The sequence below is a fragment of the Apis cerana genome, linkage group LG12 (genome assembly GCF_029169275.1).
Source record: "Apis cerana isolate GH-2021 linkage group LG12, AcerK_1.0, whole genome shotgun sequence".
In the NCBI taxonomy this organism is placed as follows: Eukaryota; Metazoa; Arthropoda; class Insecta; order Hymenoptera; family Apidae; genus Apis; species Apis cerana.
Genome location: NC_083863.1, coordinates 10,520,153 through 10,544,074, shown reverse-complemented (window position 1 = coordinate 10,544,074; position 23,922 = coordinate 10,520,153). Strand labels below are relative to the sequence as shown.

General features: G+C 43.0%; 1 protein-coding gene across 4 annotated transcripts in view; it reads left to right on the top strand.

Moving 5' to 3' along the window:
- The window catches only part of LOC107993964 (insulin-like growth factor 2 mRNA-binding protein 1), a 70,895-nt gene that overhangs the window by 33,512 nt on the left and 13,461 nt on the right, over positions 1 to 23,922 (top strand). The window lies entirely within an intron of this gene.

Here is a 23,922-nt window from a genome sequence, read left to right as displayed (position 1 = left end):
ATTACATGTTCTTTAAAATTATGGAGAACGTTGTTTTAAAATATTCACGATAATTAAATATATATATATATATATATATATATACATACTCGTGGAATGGAAATACCTCATCGACTGCATAATTTCAAATTGGAGCGTCTTTAAATAGCGTTCTCCAACCGAAGTGATCGATTCGATTATTTTTCAAATTATGTAATAGACACTTATATAATCCAGGTTACGGGCCCGTCCGGCATATTATCGTAAAACGTGCAAAATTTATTTGGTGTCCTCGTTCGCAAACAAGCATTCGCTGACTACGAATCGTAGAGGCGCGTATTAGCCTCGCGATAATTGTGGAATTCTCCCGGGTCAGCTCGTTCCAAGTTCTTTGCACTCTCTCTTTCTCTCTCTGTCCTCGTCTCGTTGGTGGCACCGTTGAGCAGTACACCTCGTGAAAAGAAAAGGCGGGAAGAAAAAATAAAAGGAGGAGGGACAATCGGTAGCTCGTGTCGTTCCTTCGGCCCGTCTTTCGTCATCGCGTTCATTCTTGGAACAGCAAACGAATCCAGTAAAGAAGCTGCCAGAGTCAGCGGTTTCTTCCGGTGTTAACGGTCCCCTTATCTCACCTCGACGAGAATAAACGGACCAAAGTTGCGTTTAATTTCTAGTCCTGTTAAAAACTGTCGTAAAAAATACCGACTTATCGATTCGTAATAAAAAGAATACGCGTTTAATTGCTCGCCAATTAAAATATTTTCATTAGCCGATCGAATCTGTCGGATAAGATGTAACGATTAGTTCAATGCCGAGACCTCTCCCTTTCCCGTTAACGCTATTATTATTTAAATTCATCGCGTGTAATTAAAAGTTGTATCTTTCAATCATTTAGCATATATAATACATCATTTAATTCATGAAAAGTTGAAACGCACGATATCGAGATTTTAAAAATCTGTTTGAAAAGTTAATCGTTTTTACGAGACCAGGCATCGAAGCCCATTGTTGTTAATTAATCTTTTCAAAAGATCGAGGTAAGGGAATAATGTATAATTACTGTATATCCATACGCGTATAACGTGTAATATAACTTTCATTTGCATCTTAAACAAACAACTGATTTAATCATATATAATATACTGAAATTAAGAGATGTTCCGCCATTATTTGTCGTTCATTTACCATAAATAAGTGGCGAACATCGTGTGGCGAAACACGATAGATTCGTGGCAAAAATTAATTAGCAACGATCGATCATTCGAACGAGAATAACTCGTGAAACTCGATTCAATGCTACTTCCCTATTAACAAAATTAACCAAGACATCGATCGGTTAAAACCGCACGCTGTTCTTCACGATTGATCCCTTAATTAATCGGGGAAAAGGAAGGAAGGATTGGAGAGCGCGGTTCAAGCGGTATTTGTCAGCGACGAATACTCGGTGCACGCGACGACAAACCGATCGCAGAGTTCGCATTTTCGATCGTCTTCCTCGTTTCTCGTGGTCGCGAACGAAGGTCACGCGAACTTACGTGAAAAAGGAGCGCGCGTATCTGGCTTTCGGGATCGAGGCGGGAGCATCATTTATTCAACATCGAGTCGAGCCGCTTCTCGTTGGGTTACGTGCACGTTTCGAGACGTCGTAAAGAAAGAAACGCGACGTGGAAGCAATGCGAGAAAAAAGAGGGGAAGAACGACAAGGGAAAACGAGCGAGTTAACCGCCTGCCTTCTACGATGTGCTCGCGTTCCCTCCTTTATTATCCTTCCCTGATTCAGGATTAATGGGATAGATTCCGTGGAAGGAAATCGACATCGCGTGGAAAACCGGTGGGTTGGATTTTTCTTCCTCGAAAACACGGTCGAAGCGATCACCTCGGTTTACGCGGGGACCACGTTTTCCTTGCTAAGCTCGGAAGGAGGCTCGGCCTCTCCATAATTCGGTTATCCCCGATGAAACCACGAACCCTTAAAAGCACTCCCTCGCTTTTAGCGTTCGGCTCCGGGGGGGTATATATACAAATAAGAAAAATCGCCTCTAAATCGGTTAGCCTATCGATTCGCGTAGCCATGTTTTACACTTTGAGACTCGAAATCCGATCAGCCCCCTCCTCCCCCTCCCCGGCAAACGACCACCGGTCAAGATGACGCGTCTCGTGTTTCACGGACAAATATCATCGTCCCTAAAACCGAGTCACGAATACCTGTGCGCAGGCAATAACGAGAGCGAGAAAGGGTCGAAGAGTGGAAACGGAGGGAGGAGGAGGAGGGGTTGGCGGAGGGGAAGCAAATGGAGAGGCACTCGATGAAATAATACGATGGAAAGAAGGGGTTGTTGATGCGCTCGAAGAGCAAGAGGAGAGATAGGCGGAGGAGAATGGCGAGAAACGCCTCGAGTCTCGGGCCCCGTTACGAAATTTTAATTAAATTTCATAATCTGGAGACGACGTTCGTGTCGTCCCATCGCATTGTACCGGCACGGGACTTAAGCTTTTGTCGGTGGAAACGACGAAACGCGGGACCCGTTGTCGTCGTTCTCCGCCTCTCGTCATATCCTCCCCCCTGACGCGGAATATGTTGATGTTGCACTCGCCTCTTCCCGTAGAATCGCGCGATGAATGTACTCGCGTGGTACGTTTAATTAATCCCTGACTGGTGTACCGGCGGCGCCGAGACGCCGTTTTTTCCCACCCCTGCACGCGTCACCTCGAGCCCACCACCACCACCACCACCCTTCCACTCAAAATAGCCGCATTCCCTAAATTCGATTAAAACTATATAATCGACGGCAATGCCGTGGGATAAAAAGAGATTGAAAGGAGAATGGGAGGATCGAGCGAAGAGATCGCGATACAGTTCTCATTTATCTCTCGCGCGAGAGGTTTTTTCCCCCCCTCCTCCCTCCCCCATCGCGCTTATTTTCCACCAAGTGCACGGTTATTATCTTTTTTTCTATGCCTCGGTAGAAATTGAATTTTGCGTTTAATGGATTTTTCCCGATTTTACCACGAGACTGTCGTCGCGTGGTATTCGGGAAATGAAGTCGACGCGGCGAACGTCGATGTTTCGAGCCTGATTCTTCCCTCTCTCCCTTTCTCCCTCATTTTTCATCCAAGATTAAACCGCGTTAATTCACGCGGAGAAATTTTTCCCCATATTTATAAACTCTCGATCGGATCGGAATGTACCGCCAATACGAACTTTTCCGTCGAACTTGCTCCTTCGAAATCGGGATAAATCGGGCGCAGAACATCGATTCTTCTCGATTCCGTTCCGCTGCCGGAACGAAAAGTGTCCTGAGAGCGCGCAAGATATCGGGGATATATCGCAGGTGTTCGGTGGTCGCGATCGTAGCGCAAGGTGCGAGATCCTCTCTTACCTAGTCGTTATGCCGGGAGGCTTTAAACCCGAAAACCTTCGCTTCTCCCTGCCTCTAAGCTCTAAACCGTGCCTTTCTCTCTCCCCTCCCCCTCTGCTTTTCGCTTCTTTGGCCCTTGACGGCAGTTTCGCGTAAAATTTGCGTGAAACTTCGATGATGCCGCGACCTACAGGCGTGTGCTTCGCCCACGCACCTTCCCAAAGTATTGATTACTTTCTGCCTGTGAGAAGGAAGGGTCGGGAACGAGGGGAGATAGAGAGGAGAAGGAAGAGGAAGCGGTAGAGGAGATGGAGAAGGTCGGAGGGAGTAGAACCGGAGTAGAAGGGGTTCTGTCTCTCTCTCTGTCTCTCTCTCGTCCCTCGCTCATTCTCTCTTCCATACACCCACATATATATATATATATATATATTTATCTCGCTCGCTCACACTCCTTTCCTTCTCGCACTCGCGCTCACTCCTCCACTTTTCCCTCCTCTCTCTCTCTTTCTCTCCCTCCCCAACTCGTCACTCGTTCTATCCGAGGGCTGCACCTTCTTCTCCTTTTCACTTCCACTTTCGTAAATCATCTCGCTCCCGCCTTCGCCGGTCCTTTCATTTCGCCAGAAGCTACCTACATACCATCGGACGCGACAATCATCGTCTCCTCGGGTGTAGACAGAAACGCGTGGCCAACTCGTATCCATAACTCGTTAAGAAGAAGGTCGAAAGGATCGCGGGTTGATCGATGGTTTTTCGTTTCGGGGAAATGTCTGCTTCTCCCCCCTCTTAGGGGCGAGAATTCGTTCGCATCGATGCTCGTTTAATCGAGTATCGTTTGGGGACCAACGTTATCCCCATTATTATACCGATCGTCGCACTCGTCGCTGCCTTTTTTGCGTCGATCGATCAAGAAGGATTTTTTTTCCCACGAATATATGATTTTTGATCGCGCGTAGGAGGATACGTTCGGATGGAGAAAGCAGGTGTTCCATCTGTGTGATAGCTCGGTTGTACGATAGCGACGGGATGGTTAGTAGTTGGTCGAGTAGCGGCGGCCAGGATGTAAGGAGAGCCGACCGACTTTCCAAGGACGTAAATCGGAGTGTTTTGGGGCCGGGATCGGCGCGGCGCTACTTCTCAAACGGGGCGAAACTCTTTAATTTCGCATCGCCATAAATAATTTGACCGCAGACCCGTCGCTTTCCTGGAACCGGGCCTCGCTCTTCCCAGACGCCTCCTGCGATCCTCCTGCTTCGATCGCTTAACTCGATCTCCATCGTACCGTGGTGCCATTTTCTTCCACGATGGAACAACCGCGCCGATTCCAGATAAAAAACTCTTCGATCGGACCCGTTACTCGAAAAATATTATTACTCGAAACGCGATTAAATCGTAAAGGAAAGAAACGGTCGTTGGCCGAGCGTGTTCTCTCGAGAATATTTTAAACTCGAATATTAATGGACGGAATGTTCAATCTAATCCGGGGGGGTAAATCGTCCGCCCATATCTAGGTCAAAAGTGAACGTCGATCGACGTGTCACGTTAGAAAACGCCGTTTCCAAAGTGTTTCGTTCTCGATCGCTAAAGATATTACGAATCCGGATCCGAGTGCTCGATCGATTATTAATCGCTCCGACTTTTCCAAATTCCAGTTCACCTGCATAATGAACGAGAATTTTCTCACACGGACACGGAATCGGAATTTTAACCGTGCTCGATAAACGCTCGTTGAATATTTCGAATCGTTCCTCGAAATACGGGAACGGTGATTCGATTAAAATTTATCTCTCTCTTTCTCTCTCTCCCTCTCCCCCTCTCTTCGACTTCGAAAAGAGGATTTCTTCGAAGCGAGAAGAAGGACGAGCGCGTCTCGCTCGATCCAATTTGAGTATCGTTTGCCTTCTATTCTCGATCGAGGAAACTCGTGGGTGGAAAGAAGAAAGGAAAGGCCGGCCTTTTATTATCGATCGGGGAACCGCGCGAAAATATTTTCACAAGCGGGAGAAAGGAAGGAGCGAAAGGCAGACAGAGGCGCGCGGGCTGGCACGAAATGACGGACCCATCTTCGTTATCAGTGTACACGCCGTCAATTTTCGTAGGCGCGAATCGGGCAGCCGTGTAATCACTTTACGTAGTACTAACTTTCGTAGTCTCGCCGAATCGATCCGTGTTCGGTTGCCTCCAACGAACCGGCATCGTTAATCCGACGTTATGCCGCAGCCAAACCCGTGACCCGTTCTCCTTCGACCATGTCCTATCTCGAAACGCGACCCGATCTTTCTTTCTTTCTTTCCTCCTCTCTCTCTTTTCTCACCTTTCCAACCGTCATCCCCCTTTTTTTCCTCCTTGCTTCAGGTAAGACACAGACCGATTCCTCTCGCCTCCCGATTTTTACCATATATCGCGTGACTCCGTTCGATTAACCCATTGACAGATTTCACCTTCACCAGTTATCCACGAGAAATATAAAATACCTGTGTTTAACGTGGAATTTTTTCTCCCTCCCTTCTCGTAAACGCATTCTCGTATCGAAAATTGAATTTGTCGACGGATCGTTATTAGCGAACGAAGTGGATGTATGGTAAGATTTCGAGCAACGATTTCTCAAAGGAATTATACACGCGATGATCTGAAACGTTGCGTTTTATATTCGGTCGAAAGGGGCCGCGCGACCCCCGCTCGATTAGGGTCGATCGAGGTAAGATCGAGCCAGCTGTAAGCGGGGATTATTCCGGGAACAGGGAAAAAGGAAACGGCTCGCGTATTTATTAATCGATCGAATTGGGACACACACGGACCAGGTAGCATTTTACGAAACTGGACGGGACCGATCGCTTCCCACCTGTCGCGCTATCTCCATAGTTGTTCGTCCCTTTCGATCTCTTCTTTAAAAGTAAATTTTCGACGCGATTTCTTCTTTTTCTCTCTCTCTTTCTCTTTTTCAGATCGATCTCTATAGTAGTCGTATCACCGGGAAAGGAATAATTTTTTTCCAATACTAAAGTCAACATGGGATTGGATAGTGGAAGTAAATTCAATTATCGATTTCTACAATCGTTGACAAATAAAAAAATTCCTCTGACGTAGAATTACGTTTTTTTTTCCCCCCTTTTTTTATCGCGAACGTTTGTAAATAGATAAAACATCGATCCGGACACGGTTACACGGCGATAGCTATCCGAGAATGAATCGTGTCGATTCCAATCACGTATCTATCTCGATTACAGATCCGTATCGTCTTGTTATTTCGACATATTTTCGTCATACCGTCCACGTGGCCACTCGTCGAGTTTAAGAGGCACGGATGGATACAACCGGTATTTGCGTGACTGTGACAGGATAAAACGCGGAGGGGGTTATGGAAGGAAGCATCAGGCGTGTCTTTCAAAATGAAGTCTCTCTCTTTTATTATGGCAGAGCAAACAAATTCTTTCAATCGTGGCCTCTTCGCTATCATCTCCCTTTGAGATTAAATGTAGCCATCCAGTTCAGCCCTCCCCCTCGTTCGATTCACTTTTTTTCGAGTATTTAAGTACAGTCCGGGATAAAAAGTTCCCGCGAAAATCTCTCTCTCTCTCTCTCTTTACGACGAGGAATTCCGCCTTACACGCGTCCTCGTCACATTCGTCCTTGTTCTGTGAACGGTGAAAATTTTTATAATCTTGGCCGATCGCGCGAAAAAGTTGAAAGAAGGTTGAAATGGCGGAATATTCGGCGGATTTCCCATCTTGCTCCAACGTATATAAATCCTCTCGATCCGTTATTCAACTGTCTCTCTCTCCCTCTCTCTCTCGTCATTATCCTCGCGCCTCATGTCCTTTCTCGTTCGACCGTCTCCGTCCGACGTGCGCTCATCGATGGTCACGCGAGCTCGAACACGTAAGATTTTTAGCGGTTAAGCGGGGAGAAGGAGCGTGTGTCCGGCATCGATGCCGAAACAACCCGGAGAGAGCGTCGTTCTCCCCGGTTTGTACTCTGGCCTTGAAATTTCCCTCTCGGTCTCCACCCTCCTTGCCTCTCGCGTCGTCTCGTGGAAAATACGCAAGAATGGTGGTGCAAATGGGAGGGGAGGGGAGGGAGAAAGAGGAAGATAGGAGGGAAAGAGGAGACGGAGATAGAGGGAGTTGTGGAAAGCAATGGGCAGCGAGTGCGAGGCTGCTCGCGATAAGTTTGCACAGAGAGCGAGAGTGCGTAGAAAGAGAAAGCAGAGGAGCGATGGTTTCGCTCGTGCGGGGAAAGAGAAAGGAGGAGGAGGAGGTTTGTCTCTCTCTCTCTCTGTTTCTCTCGAGGGGGTAGGGTCGAAGGGCGAAGAAGAGACGAAAGGGAGGTGGTGTGTGGGGTGGATAGAGGGGTGGAGGGAGGGAGGAGATCACCGGCGACGCCGGCTCGAGCGTAGTCGGGCGTAGTGGGAGGATATATAGGGGAAGAGAGGGGGTGGGAGCGGCGTTGGACGAGTAAGAGGGTTGGAATGGAAGTCGTGAAAGTCCAGAATAGGGATGGAGGAGCGACGAAAGGGGCGCCACGTGCTACGGGAGAGGGTCGTTCATCCCCGGGTCAAGGTTACCCTCCTCGCGGACCTCACCCTCGCGACTGCCAGCATCGTGCCATTTACCCTCAGCATCGCGGTTGCAGCTACCATCGATCCTTATTTCGCTTTTTCTTCCCTCCCCCTGCCCACCACCTTTCGCCAACAAACTCTTCCGCGATTGTTTCGCCCGCCTTTCTTACTCTCGATCCCAAACTTTCCTTCCTTCCTTCCTTCCTTCCTTCCTTTTCACGCCCTCTTAGTAGAACATCCCCCCTCCTCCCCCTTTGTATTCCTGGGTCAAGGTTGTTCTCCGGTAGATCTCCGATCGCTTGACCAACTGTCTTTCTCTCTTTTTCTCTCCCTCCCTCTTCCTCCTTCTCCTTCCTCTTACGCGTTCTTGTTTCGAGAAGAGGCATCTGTCGTTCCTCGCGTGGCTACGGTATTCAGAGCGTTTCTCGATCGAGTCGAGGAATATCGATTGAATCGATATTAAAAGGCAGCCGTGGCTAATTCTGACTATAGCTGAGAAACGTTTGCGGTGCGTTGGAGGAGCTCTCGTTTCCCGGGCTTTAAGCTCTTTCTCTCTCTCTCGCTCCCTCTCTCTCTCTCTCCGTCGACGACCGCCCGTCTCGTTAGGCGGCGGGGATTATTAAATTCGCGTGCGCCAGGTCCGGCCGACTTTTATCAACAAATGCATATGACGTGCATGAATGCACTTTGCGATTCATTAATCTGATGGAAGACCACTCGTGATCCTGAATGTACTCCCACTGGCCCTGGGCGTTTACCCCGGGCTCGCCTCGGCTGCAACTCTTTTTATCGATCCTTGTGCACAGACCGATACTTCCGCGCCTTTCATCAGCCAATCAGGCTTCTACTACGCCTCTGACGTCGAAATAAAAATTGCCGATACCGCCGCTGTCGTCAAGACTGCCGGCCCACCGCGAAAATTCATCCGAGAAACTCGTCGAGGTCATCTTCTTGCTTATCGATCCCCTCTCTCTCTCTTTCTCTTTTCCTCTCCTTCGATTTATCGTCCCGTAATTTTCCTTTTTTTATTGGTGGGAAAGGAGAGGGAAAAAAAGGAAAATACGTTGCTATCGATCACGAAACGTGGCACGTGAGTCTCTTGCTGGTAATCGTATTGTGGTTTCCGTGTGAGACGCGTTTCGCGTCGAGCAAACCATGAGTAATTCAGGCGACGTTCGATGCGCCAGCTCCCTGTCGAAAAATATATCGAACATTCTTCCGTCTTATTCCTCCTTCCTTTCTCCAATGTTTCTTATCGAAACAGTATTGTTTGTAATCTTCTTGCTTCTCCTCTTAATGCGTCCACCTTCTTAGAAAATCTAACTGTTCCAACTGTGTGCTCGTTACACGTGCGCTTGATCGTTCGCGCCTGATTATTCGTCTCTCTCTCTCTCGCTCGCTCGAGACATGGCGGTGACGATTATGCGAGAGAAATATAGGTGTATATTCGAGGTTGGCGGAGCTGCCAACAGTGGCGGGGATAATGCTCGATAAGGGTGCAGTGCAAGAATGAAATTTCTTGACGGAAACCATAAAACGACGTTACCCCAGAAATCGCATCGCCGCCACCTCTGTTTCATTCCTGGCCAATAAAACGGAGAGCGTTCTGGCACCGGTGTGTGTTGTATCCCCCTCGTAAAATATCGAAATTTTCTCTCCGTTGCTCCGCTCTTTGACACCGGGCTGGCTCGATTCCTTTCCCTTATCCCCTACACCGATACGCGCGGCCATGCCGTTAAAACAGGAGGAGGAGGAGGATTAAACGTTAATCAAGTCGTAAATATGTATGTACATATACATCAGTTCGAAGAGGAGGAAGAGAGAAAGCGAAATTTTAAAGCGAAAAGAACGCTGTATCACGAAGAAACGTTATCCGAGATACCTTCTCTCTCTCTCTGTTTTTTATTCGTTTTGTTGCGTTATATACTCGAGTAGTTTTCGCGTTTTCGTCGCTGTGTAGATAAATCAGGATGGGAAATCCAGCCGGGGGAGAGGGGCAAAATAGTGACAAAGAATGGTATTGTATCGCTTTGGCAAATTTGTCTTGTGTTCCGTGACGTTAGGGATTCGTCGTCGTCGTCGTCGTCGTCGTCGTGGTCGTCGCAATTCTGCCTTCCTTCCGGTATCGTGTCAATTTGAATGCATTCACTTCGGCATGACGCATAATTCGCGAAAGACCGGGGAAGGAAGAAGGCTGTGCGTAGGGTAGGATCGCCATAAACTCTCGTTCTCTCTTATTTATCACCCTCTGTATGTACCATTCCTTCGCTCATCCGCTCGACAAACCTACCCATTGTGGGGTACGGGGAGGAAAAGGAAAAGAGGGAGGAAGTTAAGAATGCATTTCGCGTTTCGTCTGGCCACAATTCTCCTCGTATACACAGCGATTAAACCCGAACCCAATACAGACTTATTAAAAGAGCAAGACCATCTTTTCCCGCCGGTTTTATAGCGCATTGAAATTCAACGAAACGCGCCCTCCGTCTATCGATCTATACTCTCGCGTAAAATCGGGCCGTGTTATTTTCGCGCGACCGCTTTTTTAACCGATATTCCGGTGTATACGTATATATATATATCTCGCAATTTTAATTTCCCCATAAAAATTTCTATTGGAAATATTTTTAATCGTTGATTAAAAAAATATATATACGCGTATAAAAATCTTCCCAGCGATATACGTTCGTTTCGTTGGGGAAAAATATTTTGCAAATTCTAATAAATTTCCTTTTTTCGTTTATTTTTCTCGAAACGTTGGCAAATTGGAAACGTTAGCGGGGAGGGGAAGAGTCAGTTGGATATTTAACGTAGCATAAGCATAAGCACTTCCGAAAAAGAACGAACGGATCTCTATTCCACCCCTGAATATATATGCACTTGGCATTTGTCTACCCACGCTTGATGCCTTGGCGATGTTTATGCGATTCACCGATGCAAAGGTGGAGAGAAGGAGGAGAGAAGTAAGAGGGAACCGTGGGCGGGGGTGGAAGGGGACGAGGGTGGAAGAATCGTCTCCCTTCTGAAATAATGTCGAGTATACCGAACGCAGGAACGTAACCAAGGGAGTGCGCCCGCTTATTGCCTTAAATTGCTAATTGGGCTTAGGACCGACGCTGCCTTTCCACAGCGACGCTCTCTCTCTTCCTCCGTCTCTCTCCTTCTCTCGAACCCTCCTCCTCCTCCACTTGGCTCGTCGCTCCTTTTCCATTCTCCGCATAGATCCCCGAGTTCGACTTCCTCGATGCCTATTGTCGATGTCAGACCCTTTGCCTCCTCCCTGTTGCAGCGGCTCGAGGGAAGGAGTAAGAAGAAAAAGTCTGGGCGAAGGAACAGGGGCGCCAGTTACGAGAGAGAGATTAACGCACCCCGGTTCTCTTCTCCCCTGTAGAAACAGCATTTACCCCCATTGTTTTCTCATCTCTAAAAATTTAACAGGATCGACGCATGATGCCTTTTCAAATCTGCTCGCGGGACTCCTTTCCTCCCTCCACCTACGCAAATCGGGGTGGCCGGAATTACGACACTTGCGAGTCATTTTTTTTCTTTTCTTCTTCCTCCTCCACCTCGTCCTCCTCCTTTCTTCCTTTTCTTTTCTTTCCTTTTCTTTTCGTTACCATACAGACAGTTTTACCGAAACAATTTCGGAACGTCGGTGTATGGAAATTTCTGAAAGGCATTCACGAATTCTTCGAGGATGCAGAATGAATTCGAGGGCTCGCATTGAGCGCGTGACAATGTTGTACGTTGTATCGCGTCGCGTTTCTATCAAAAGCGCGTCATATGTCATGTGTGGCGTGTCGTTATTTTCCTAAGTCTCGGTCTCGAACCGTGTTGCGGGCCGAATGGAAGCGCGGACCGTTGTGACAGGTAAAAAAAAAAAGGGAAAAAAGGAGGGAGGGGGGAAAAAAGCAAAAAGTAATCGCGTGGTTTCGCCAACCGATTCCTCGACTCACCTGCCGGTTGGATAACGCGATGGACATACTCACCAACAGTTTGTTCTTTATCGTATTATCGTACACCCAACCGTATACGTATCCAACGTAGACTAATCTTGATATTAGTTCTGCCTCGCCACGGAGATACTCGTTTCGTAATGCGTTTCGTTGTGCTTTAAAAACAAATATAAAAGGAGAGAAGGAAGAGAATTAACATTAATGGACCTCATACTCCACACTTGAATAGAGAGAGAGAGAGAGAAGAAAGGAATGCGAGGAGAATGGCAATTTTCGAGAAGCAATAATACAGTCTAATTATAATCTCGGTAAAAATTAAGAATCATGAGCGGTGAGCGCGGCAGAAAGTCTCGATCGTTCCATTTTTGGGAGTAAAAATCGGCGATAATGCATGGAAAGCTGTATCGATTGTAAACAGGAGGAGAAAAAATGTTGAAACGATCCGACAATCATAGGTGTCTGCTGGCCACGTGGCAGCTGCTTCAACAGCTGTTACCACCCCGATGCATCAGAAGGTGCGCCACTTTTTTTTCTTTTCGGTGCTGATTTTTAATGTCGCGATATCACGCGCGGAACGCGGCTCGCTCGCTCGCGTGCACGCTCTTTGCCCCGCTTGCAAAAAGGAAGACGCACCGCCATGAGCCCCACAGCCTTTTGGACTAAATTATCTCCTATTCATCTTCATTCATAATTTTTGCACCGATTGACAGCTACGTAATCGTTAAACCACGATTTCTGTGCGGAGAACCTATCTCTTTCTCTGATGAAATTGTTAATTTCCTCTCACGAGACTATTATTTATTGATCAATCGTTGTTCAATACAGTGTTCTTTGATTCTAATCCTACTTTTGTAATATTATTTACATTTGTGTAGCGTTCCGTTATCTTTCCGTTGTGGAAAATTCTTGTTTGCCTTCAGTTCATCGAATAACGAGGATAATTTTTGTGTAATGCATTTTTTAATATCTATTTTCATTAATTTATTCTGTTCGTTAAGAAGGGAAAATCTGCGATGATATGATCGAAATTGTACATAATAAATGAATGAAAGTAGTTAGCGAAATATCCAATTCACGCGCAAACTTCGTATAACGCGTATTCGATACAATCGGGAAATTAATTATAGAAGAACTCTCAACGAGTGTCCGTGGACGACGCGTGCTCGCCGACCGTTCGTTTTTACGTACAAATAAAATTGTTCGTGCAACGCGTGTTTTTCTGTCCACGTTTTTCCCCTTTTTTCGCCAGGGAGCCGTACGCATGGTCGAGCCGGCATGAGTCCGGGATATTGATTAATTAGGAAAAATTCATGTTGAATGGTTCGCCAACTTGTAAAACGAAAGAAAAAGGGCCGAAAAAAAATTCGTACACGGATGAAGGGTATATTCATATGTTGCCGATTTTTCGATGGATTCATCGAATGTTTACGCACGACAGAATGAAAAAGATATTTCCGTTTCTCTTTCGGCCACCGCCCTTTCGTACGTGCGATATACTTTTGAATCTGTTTAAATCTTTAAAGTATCGCGTTAAATAAATGACGCAAAATAAATATTGATATATTTGTAGCAATTCGTTGAGTATTATATTGTACGAGTATATATCGTGCGAACAAAAAGATATATAACGGAATGAATCACGCGATCTAATTTAATTTCAATTCAATTTCAGCGTGGATTTTTTTATCGTAAAGCGTGTGTTAAAATCCATATGCATTCATAGACTGTAATTTCGTATTATCTAAAAAGAATTGAAAAATCATGACAAAATTGAGGCAAAATCGTTGCATTATTTTTTGCTTCGTTTGGTTCGATCGTGCGCATTTTGTTCCCAGTGGCACGCTTCCAGCTATTGGCTCGGTTCGACCGATTCCTCCCGCGATTTTACTTTCAAATTGACGATTACGCTAGACCTCTTGAAGTTTCGATAACGATGAATTATCGATACAGACCGACGGTGAGACCTCTTTACAGTGTTCTTTCGTTCGTCCACCTCCGCGAAGCGATTAAAACTTATTAAAAATATCATCGTCATTATATCTTCAAATTCGGCTCTTGATAAAACTACTTACATCGATGTATTTACATCAAGGTTCTTCCTAAACGATCGAAAAAAAATCTATTTTTATATCCATTGTCAAAATGTTCAGAAAGTATTAAACTCGAATAGTTTGTTGTTCGATCATTATATGTATCATTTAAATCAATTTTTTGTAATTTTTCTTTTGTCGTTTATTTTAATTGAGAAAATTACGAAAAAAATAATATAACGAAAATGAAAGATTGTCGATATATTCTATCGAATACGATTATTCCGAAACGTAAAATCTTTTTCGATTCGTATATTATCTAGCGTCGAAATTAAGCTGAATTATCGAAAAAGCTAAAAATATACATCTATTACGATCATATAGAGATAATAGTTAGGAAGCAAAAGGAAACAAATTCTGCAAACTCGCCGCGCTATGAATTCGCGTACATTATAATCTTTTGCCTTAACGCGGTTCGTGTTTCTCCGGATATCTTCGTGCAACTTCGATTTCCGCGCTGATTGAGCGTGGCGCTCGGGTCGACCGGCTCGTCTCGCGTTCGCAGTTCGCGGCGGGACGTGAGACGGTGTGTCGTGAAGAATTATTTTTTTCACTCAATCTGTCGCGAATAAGTAACGTTTGTAATTTTCATCTTTGTATTGTTCTTTCGATTTCTGTATGTGATTACGCGTCGATGTCTTTTTCGTTTAACACGCGACAACGTGTCGAAATTTAGCGGAACTGATCGTAAAAGTGATTCCAGAGTTTGCTTCTGGCTTCGTCATATTACGGACACGTGGTATCACTAAAATCATATAATATATATACAGCACAAGTCGGATAGACTTTATTCGTCGTTGATATTTATCTATTTTTCCGGCTGTGTATCTCGATTACGTGTTCGATCGACGTGCTGAGCCATTGTAGAAAATTTCCGTGCGTTCCACTTCCACATGTGTATAACTGGCAGAACGCAAGTAAAACGCCAAATATATTTTCTTTTGTCGTATGGAATCAACTTTTACTACATTGTTCATGATTAATCCATACGTTGAAAATCCATTTGTGAAAAAAAAGTGTGAAAAAGTTCCATTTCGATCTTTGGATGTCATTGATCGATCCTGGTGACTACTTTTACATATATTCTGCCGTATCATTTTTGAACAGTTTGTAATTTTTATGGTGGTAACACGATACCAAAAGCCACGCGGTTTAGACGAAATTCTTCGGATCGCGGACAAAGTTATAACTCGCGTGACCGGCGTGTGTTCTCCATCATCCCGAAACTTAGGTTCAATTTTGCCGATACAAGACGAGCGCAAGAACAATTTCTCAAGCATAATCTTCGTACGTATTTTCGTGTTGTTCACGCACACAGTGCTCCTTAATTACATATAAACTTCGTGATTAGTTTGTTTCTTCTGTACTCGCTCAAACGTTTGCCAACGTGGTTTTGTATAATCTTAACCTTCTCTCGGAGTGTGTGTGTTGTATGTTTTTATGTGAATTGTGTTACGCTGACTTTGTGTATCTATTACGACTATCGTATATGAGCAAAAGAAGGTTAACTATCGAAGGAACAAATATCTGCGAAACAAAAGGGAAAAATTCAGTGTGGTTTTTCGGTATGCTGGTGCCAACGAGTGTCGTTGTTGCGTCGCTAACAAACGGGGACAATGCTATTGGCTGACTACCAATAAGTCAACGACGAACCTCGCCATATCTGCAAATTCACAGCACCGTTGCTCGTGTAAGTGTTCGACTTGTTTACATCCGTTTTCGTTTTCTTTACATATATGACTATAGATATACTGGATCGTTGTATTCCATCATACTCGTTGAAATTAAAAGCGCATTCGTTTTGTTGAAATCACATACATCTGCTAATATAATAACATATATACATATACAATAGCTTTCCAACATTCCTTTCTATATTGCGCGATGTTTTTCAAATATATACGAAAGAAAAATATCGTATAATATATCGTGTCGAAACATTACGAAACTGTGAAAAATATTGCGAATACATATATCTGAAAAATCGATATTGAGTAATATTTTTAAAATCAAATTTAATTTATTTTGATGAAAGAATTATTCTTTCGATTGCGTAACTTTTCATAATTTTAAAGCCGCTTTAATCATGAATAAACTGGAAATCATGTCACCGGTCTTAGCCGCGCCGATGTTAACGGCCAAAGCGAAATGAAATTACGAATCGATGTTCCGGTGACGCCACTGACTATCCGCTGCTATCTTCAAGTCGTTCTAAACGACTCTAAGATATCCGCGCCCTTACCTGGGATTTAGGTCACTTTTGCAAGTTTCGTAATCAACAAGTCGGAAAACTAGGTATTTCTGTATTTAACTATGTGGTTCCATCTTTTGCATAAAATTCACTTTACATTAAAAAATCAAAGACTAAGATAATATGATAATTATATTTTATGTACATTTTAAAGAATTTTTTTTTTCTTTTACCTGTTTTTTCACATTCTGTATACTTGAATTTATTGCATCTATTTATGTAAATTAGAAATTATTTTTTATTTATACACATACAATGTTTTATTTATACACATTAAATAGTTTCATTCAGAATTGCGTCAACATTTCTTTTTACAGATCTTTTATCCTTTCTTCTTAAATGTAATTTTTATTCATTTATCATTCTAGTGCCAATAAATTTTTATACCAGAATTCGTATTAATTACGAATACAGGAAGAATAATACTTTCACTTCAAATTTTGTGCCCTTGAAAGTGTTTCAAAAGATTTCTTTCCACATTTGCATCCCATAAATGTTAAAGTGGTCCGATATATCCATACGAACGAACTTCTCATTGCATTCCTTTTACTATTGACAATTGATTTTAAGGGACACTTGTTGCTGAAGTGAAAGGCATGTTTGCAAAGGTTCCCGTCACGAGATCTAGATTTAGATTTCTTCATTATGACCGAATGTTTAAAGCGCGTTTATTTCACGAAATAATTTCTCAATATAATTTCTTCGAATTGGTAAAAACTGATTCATCTTCCGATATGATTAAGTTCCAATATTTACAGTTTAAAGAGGAATCATCGTAATTATGATCGTTTTATTATTTTTCAATAATTTCTGCATATTTTAATATGATCGTCTGGCGGACGAAAGAAAAAAAACCTGTCGCCAAGTCGAAATGGCTAGATCGCATATACATATGTAGAGCGTGGCTTTGACGGTGAGAGAACTCGAGAACCGTCCTTCGAGTTCGTTCGTCGCTCTCGCTTTCAAATGATTCAGCATAATCTCGAGAGAAATCGGTGCAATCGTGCCTGCCGTGCATCATTCCGCGTCCTTTAGGCAAATACTTCACGTTTCCAAGGAAATTTTCTACCCGATTCAACGACACCGACGCGACGATAGATCATTCTCTCGCTTTGTTATCGCTTGTACGATCTATCCTACTCCTCTTTCTCTTTCTCTTAATCAAGATTCTTTTTCATGTAGGGCTGTTTTCCTTCTACTTGTCCCCTTGGTTTCCTTCCTTCGTCGCCATTTACATCTCGATTCCTCTCGACCCGTCCTTTTTTCGCTCACGCCTTCTCGAACGCCGACTCGACTCATATTCACCCGTTTGTTTCGCATTTTCACGCTCACATTGAACTCTCCTCCTCTCCCGTTGGCGTTCCCCGACGGCTGGTACATGTAAGTTGCAGACCAACTTGCTAATTCGTCGCGCAGAAATATCTCGAGCCCGTCTGCGGCCACGGCACTCCTCACGGATCGTTATTGTGAATTTCGTCGTCCTAGAATAAACTTCTCTCTCGGCTTAGCGCTGGACCGAACGAGGAAAAGAGAGCGTCGCGACGGCGATGTGCGTGTCCTTTGCTCCACCACCACCATCACTACCACTTCTTCCTTCTGCTCCTCCCTTTTTCGACTGTCGGTCTTTCAATGTCCGTATTAGCGTCTCTCTTGCCCGCCGGTTCGGCTCGTTTCGTTCAGAATTATTGAAGCGGCGACTGAATGAATTCGACCAACTAGAATTTTACTACACACGTTCCTCTTACCGGAGATATCGCGGTGGGGTATTTAGGATGTTATAAAATGAGGTAATTACCCGTGAAAAATAATAATTGTTTCTTCTTACATTTTTCTCCAGAGTTTTACTCTCAAACGTATTCAATCTTCTTCATGCTTGAACAATGAACATGTTATGTTTTCTTAACATATTTGAAGGAACAATAACAGAAGAAATGTTATTTAGTTTTTGAAACATTGAAATTTATTTACTAATCGATATTACTTTTTTTCTTTACATAAAGATAGATACGTACATAATATATATATACATATGTCATATATATCATAACATCATAATTCGCGCGAAATTTCAAATTTCATTATAGATAATTTATTTAAGAATTTACAATAGAATATTCATTAAATATTAATATATTCCAAAAATAAATTCAATCCTCTGTTGCATATAAAACGAATCTCATTAAAAAAATACGTATACTTTTTTATTGAGTATGAATATTCAGAAACAAAGCAAAAATTATCTCCCACCTAAAGTTAGAAAAAAATTTACATTTTGCAACATTTTATCATTATACTTATCTATCGTTTAATACTCACGCAATATATACAATAATACTTATACAAATATAATATACATATATCGACATTACGACAATACATATATTGATGGAACAAATCAAATTGGACAATAATTTTGACCAGTCTAAAATCGATTCGTGAATGCGATAGACAGAGCATACAGCAGCAGGGAGCTGGGTTTCTTCCAAGAAACGAAAGACATTGACATACGCGCGTAGAACGTCGGCGGATATGCAAAGAGGAAATTATCACTGGCTACCTGGAAGTGGCAGTGACTCGTTGCGTATGTGGGAAATCCCCCTAAGGATCGTTATTCCTCCCCTTCTTTTGCATTGCAGAAAAGCAGATCGTTCTGGTAACAACGGCACGATAAAAGGGCCAATGGTGCCTCCGTGGTATGATTACGTCAGTGGTCGCCGGTCTGCATAGCTCCGCGGTGAAATTGACGATGATTCGTCGCCGTTCCCGCGCGTTGACTCACCGTACCTTTCCTCTCTTTCTCCTCCACGCCTCTTCTCTCTTCTCTCGTCCCATTTCGTCCTTCTCTCTTCTGTTTCTTTTCCTCACCTCCTCACTCCCGAACCCCTTCTCGCGGCATGTGGTTCTTTGTCCTTTTTTATCGTCTTCTTCTTCCACGAACCGGCCGGAAATCGTTGTCGCGTTCCCGAGCGCGCGCGCGGTTGTCGACGCCGTTAAGAGCGCCACGTGTGCCTAGACGCTCTTGCACTCGGTTAAAAGGTAGCGAACGTAATTCTATACAACTGTAATTGATGCTCTTCCGCGCGACAATTTATCGATACTTCATCTTTCACGGACGATCAGGTAAATAATTATGCACGACGAAACTTCTTCTCCCTCTCTTCTTTCTCGCATAAAGAAGAAAATTCATACGAATCTTATCTGACTTTTTCCTTTTCTACTACTCGCTACTTCCTTCCTTTTCTTGTTCTCTGTTGTGCGTCACTTATGCGTAATATGAATTGCTAAGCGTGTTGTTCGATTCTCGAGTATACACTCGATATACACTTGAATGACAAATACATTGGTTTCAAATTTGTCCGTATAACCTCGTATGCCTTTTTCTTCCATGTTTCTTTTAGAGAGTGTATGCGCGCGCGCATTAATTTCTCGTCGAGCCGTGTAATCGCTGGCGTCGCTTCGACGTCTCGAGAGAACGCCGCCTCGATGGAACCTGGATCGCGTTAACGATTCCCTTCGCTTTTATCGTGTATAACAACCTTTCGAAACGAAAATACCCGAACGGGGCTCGCGTTACAAGATCGCGCCGCTATTTAATCATTGTGGCTCGGCCTGGATATACACCCGTACAACGTATTGCATTGCATCGAGTCGCTTTTCTGCTCTGCTTCCACGATGTTTACGGGGCTCGATATATATCTAACGGCGAGTATCGATGCAGATAACATTGTTGTAAAGAAAAATGCCAACGAGAGTTTGGGGATTGATCGTAATTCTAGAAAGCTCGGCAAATATTTAACGAGGAGAAAATGAAAAACGAGAGAAACGGAGAGAGATGGTACCTGGCCAAGTGTCCATCGGGCTTTGGACAGGTGTTTAAAGAGACTCGAACGTAAGCAAGTTTATGAACGGGCTGGATATTAACGTGTACTAACTCGAGACCAACCTTCGTGACAATTCTCGATATTATTGAGTACAAATAAAAGCCTCCTTTTGTTACAGTCGGTAGTCGCGCGGAGAACTTGAATGTAAAGTTAAAAATAAAATGACCGTTTAGCAGTTTGTATATCGAGGCCAGTCGCTATAATAGCGACACCACGTGCCGGAATAGGGATTCCGGCATTAACCGGGACAAAGTCAATTGAAATTCTGCCGCATAATACTCGAACGGTCGATTCGTTTTTGTTTAATTCCTGGCCCGTTTCACTCGTTCCACACTCTCCCTCGCAGCCGCGAATTTCTATGTCAGTTGTACAACACACGTAGATTTCTCTCCCCCCCCGGAATACGGGAAATTCGTGAAATTCTTTCGTGCAATATGAATATAGAGTAAAAACTTTGAAAAAGGTAACGACAAGATACAAAATATTTAAAAAGTAATCATATAATATCGTTACGATAGATCGGTATAAATTATTCTCATCAAACGAGTGAAAATATTATTTATATAACATTTGTGTATTATTTATAAAATATCTTCATAGAGTTGATAGTTTTGTAAAATATTTGAATTTTTTTTTTTTTTTTTTTTTCTAAGAGAACGGTGTTAAAGTTGACTAATGATTTATATTATTCGTAACACGTTGGATGACATTTTTTCGAACGTGCTTCGTAGCGATAAGGATTTGTATATAGGATGCGAATTAAAAACAAAGAAAAGTAAGAAATATGAGAGGAAAGCTTTTCGTGTCGATAAAATTTACGATATATTACGACTTTTTACGAAAAGTGTTGGTTGAAAATTCGATGAACAGCGAATATATGAATGGAAGTGTGGTAGTAATGCAAGATAACGCGTATAATGTTCTTTGGAAGATTTTCTTGGAAAGCTCTAAATAGAGTACCATGAACGCGATAGTATATACTTTCTTGCGATTAAACGCGAGACGCGAGTGTAATCATCGAAATTGGGACGAGTTGTTGCTCCACGAGATTGGAGGCTGATTTTAACGTTAAGTTTTACAGTTTATAACTGTACATTGAGAAAACGAAGCAAGGCCGAATCGTATAATCACGAGACATTAAACATAATTTCACCGTGATGTTCATCGAGAATCGTATCGCTTTATCGACGATACGTACTTACTCACATATCTACACTCACGAACGCTTCAATCTAACTAGTTCAATCTCTTTGCGTTACGAGGCAAGAGAAAAAATACTTGGAACAATGAAGATATTCCAATGAGTAACGTATATACGTTATAGTACTCGGCTATAAACAGACTTCATAAGCACTATGCACTACTTGCAAAATCTAGATCATATTGTTCATCTATAACGCGTAATCTATTTTACGGTTTACGTATTATATTGAATTAAATGGAATAATTTATAGACATAGCCGCAAAGCATGTCGTAAATGGCGCAAATAGTTACGCGAGCAGGAAGGTGTAACACCGTCTTTATACGCGGCATCGTTCTCAATGGACTCGAATACATTCTCACGCAGTCAGAGTTCGTAGCTCCAGAACCGTGACTCATAATTTCCAATACGCCTACCGACTACCACGTTGCATTTCGAATTACGTACGCGTCGATCGGTGACACGGCGCTATTTTCTCATCGTTCCCTCCTTCCGAATAGCTCTCGCGATAATTGTTCGCAAACAAATATAACGTCGTCGTCGTAAAACGAACAAGCCTTGTTACCAGCTGTTGGAATTCTCACGATACGCCAACACCTTTCCTCGCGGATTTATTTCCAATATGCGGCCGTGTGTTCACGTGGGCTCGCGTGAACGACAGAAAATCGACGGAAGAGTAGATAAGGGTGAAACGTATTACGCGATGAAATTGAAAAGTATCGCACCGATTACGCCGCTTCCGCCCGATAAACTCGGCTCGAGTTAGTTTCTTTATCGAACAGTTTTTCCATCGTTAAGGAACGCGTTATCGGTGGACCTCCTCCATCTTTTTCTACCAACTTGTTGACTCGACGTCGCAGCCACGATTGCGACGACGATGTCGGTGGCTCTGGTCGGCCCACGCGGCTTTGCAGGCGCCAACACAATCGTGCCACTAGCTTTCTCGACTAGTTAGCTCGTACAATTGCACGGGCATCGTTGCAGCCTGCAATTCAGTCTGCCTCGGACTTCGGGCGTCACTGCCGTATCACGCTGTGCGTATTCTTCGCGTTGGATATATATCGGTGTCGACGAATCGTTATTCCTTTTATTAATTCGTGTTCGATAACAGCGAATTGTATGTATTTACAGTGTCGAGTATAGATGTCGTTGGATTTAACAAATTTCTTATTGTTCCGTTTCTTCTTTTTCGATTCATAAATTTTCTCCCGTCGTCTCATTCATTGTAAATAAAGAATAATATCCGTTTAATAACGGGCTGATCGATCGTTTTTGATATTTTATCGCGATAAATGTACGGAAATGTAAATATACGATCTGTAACGTTGGTCGAGAAAACAAGAGTGGTATATAAAATATTGTGCACATTGGTCTTTATCGTGGCTGCATTTGCAATTGCGTGCCGTAACGGTTAAAAAATTACTATCGGAAAAATTTGTCTGCTGACTTGTGACTAGACACAAATTCTTATCGAATGTACCTATTGCTCGCGTGTTATATTCGCATGAATGTCTTGTACAATCGATCTTTGAGTTCATTCTGGCAATAACGTTATTGCAGATTACAGCGATACTAAACGACCTTACCGGAATTATTACCTTATCGTTTCGTTTCTTAGATTAAACATATATATATATATGGCTATAATAAAGATTCCATCAATAATTATAAAACGTAGGAAAATATCAAATTATGTTTTTTCGTTACTTCTCTCTATCATTATATTTTTAATCCTCCTCGTTTCAATTTTATATTCGTATCTCGAATGGAAATATTAAGAATGCAAGATTTTTATTAATTTACTATTTGTGGTTTTTTCTCTCTCCCCCTTCTTTTTTTAATTACATTACATATTTTAATTACATTAATTTTTTATTAAATAACATCAATTCAAAAATAGCATTGCATCTTCAGTTTGAAAAATTGAAGAAAACGTTTTACGAGATATGCAGCGTAATGTATAAACGATGAGCAACGTTCACACCCGCAGTATGTCAATATTAACAAGCTTCCGCGAGAATCTTATCTTCTTCGTCGACAACGAAATGCATCGCTCCTCGTATCGCTTTTCAATACAGCACGATATCTATTTCGCTTCGTATCGTATATTCGAATGCTCGAAAACTTTGGAAAGTATCGTAAATCTTCTCCCCGTTATCGGGGATACTTTTTATTTCCTATATTATGATCGATATCTATCGAATCGTACACGTAAACGGGTAGAGTTTTAAAATAACTGGCGAAGCGAAGCCAGTTAACTCGACGAAAATTAAGTCAACCTTACGCTAATCCTGTCAAAGTACACAACTTACGTTACACCTCGCGGTCCTCTTTTTCTTAAAATTTACCACACTTTTGAGATCGAGGTCGGGTCCGTATGATCGAACGTATAATAGAAAGAAAGAAAGAAAGAAAAAAGAGATAAAAATACTGTTTACGATGCAATTAAGATTATAGCCACGGCGATCGAATACAATAGATCGAATTGATAGGTCTAAAAATCCATTAAGAACTGCCGATGAAATTCTAAAATTGAACGACTATCTCGCTAATTCTCGGTTACATCCGATTTACCAAACCGAATATCCCGTCGAAATACGAAGAGAAAGCGGTACAGTCCCCTCGAAGCCCGGCGAGTTCACTGTTTCCGGC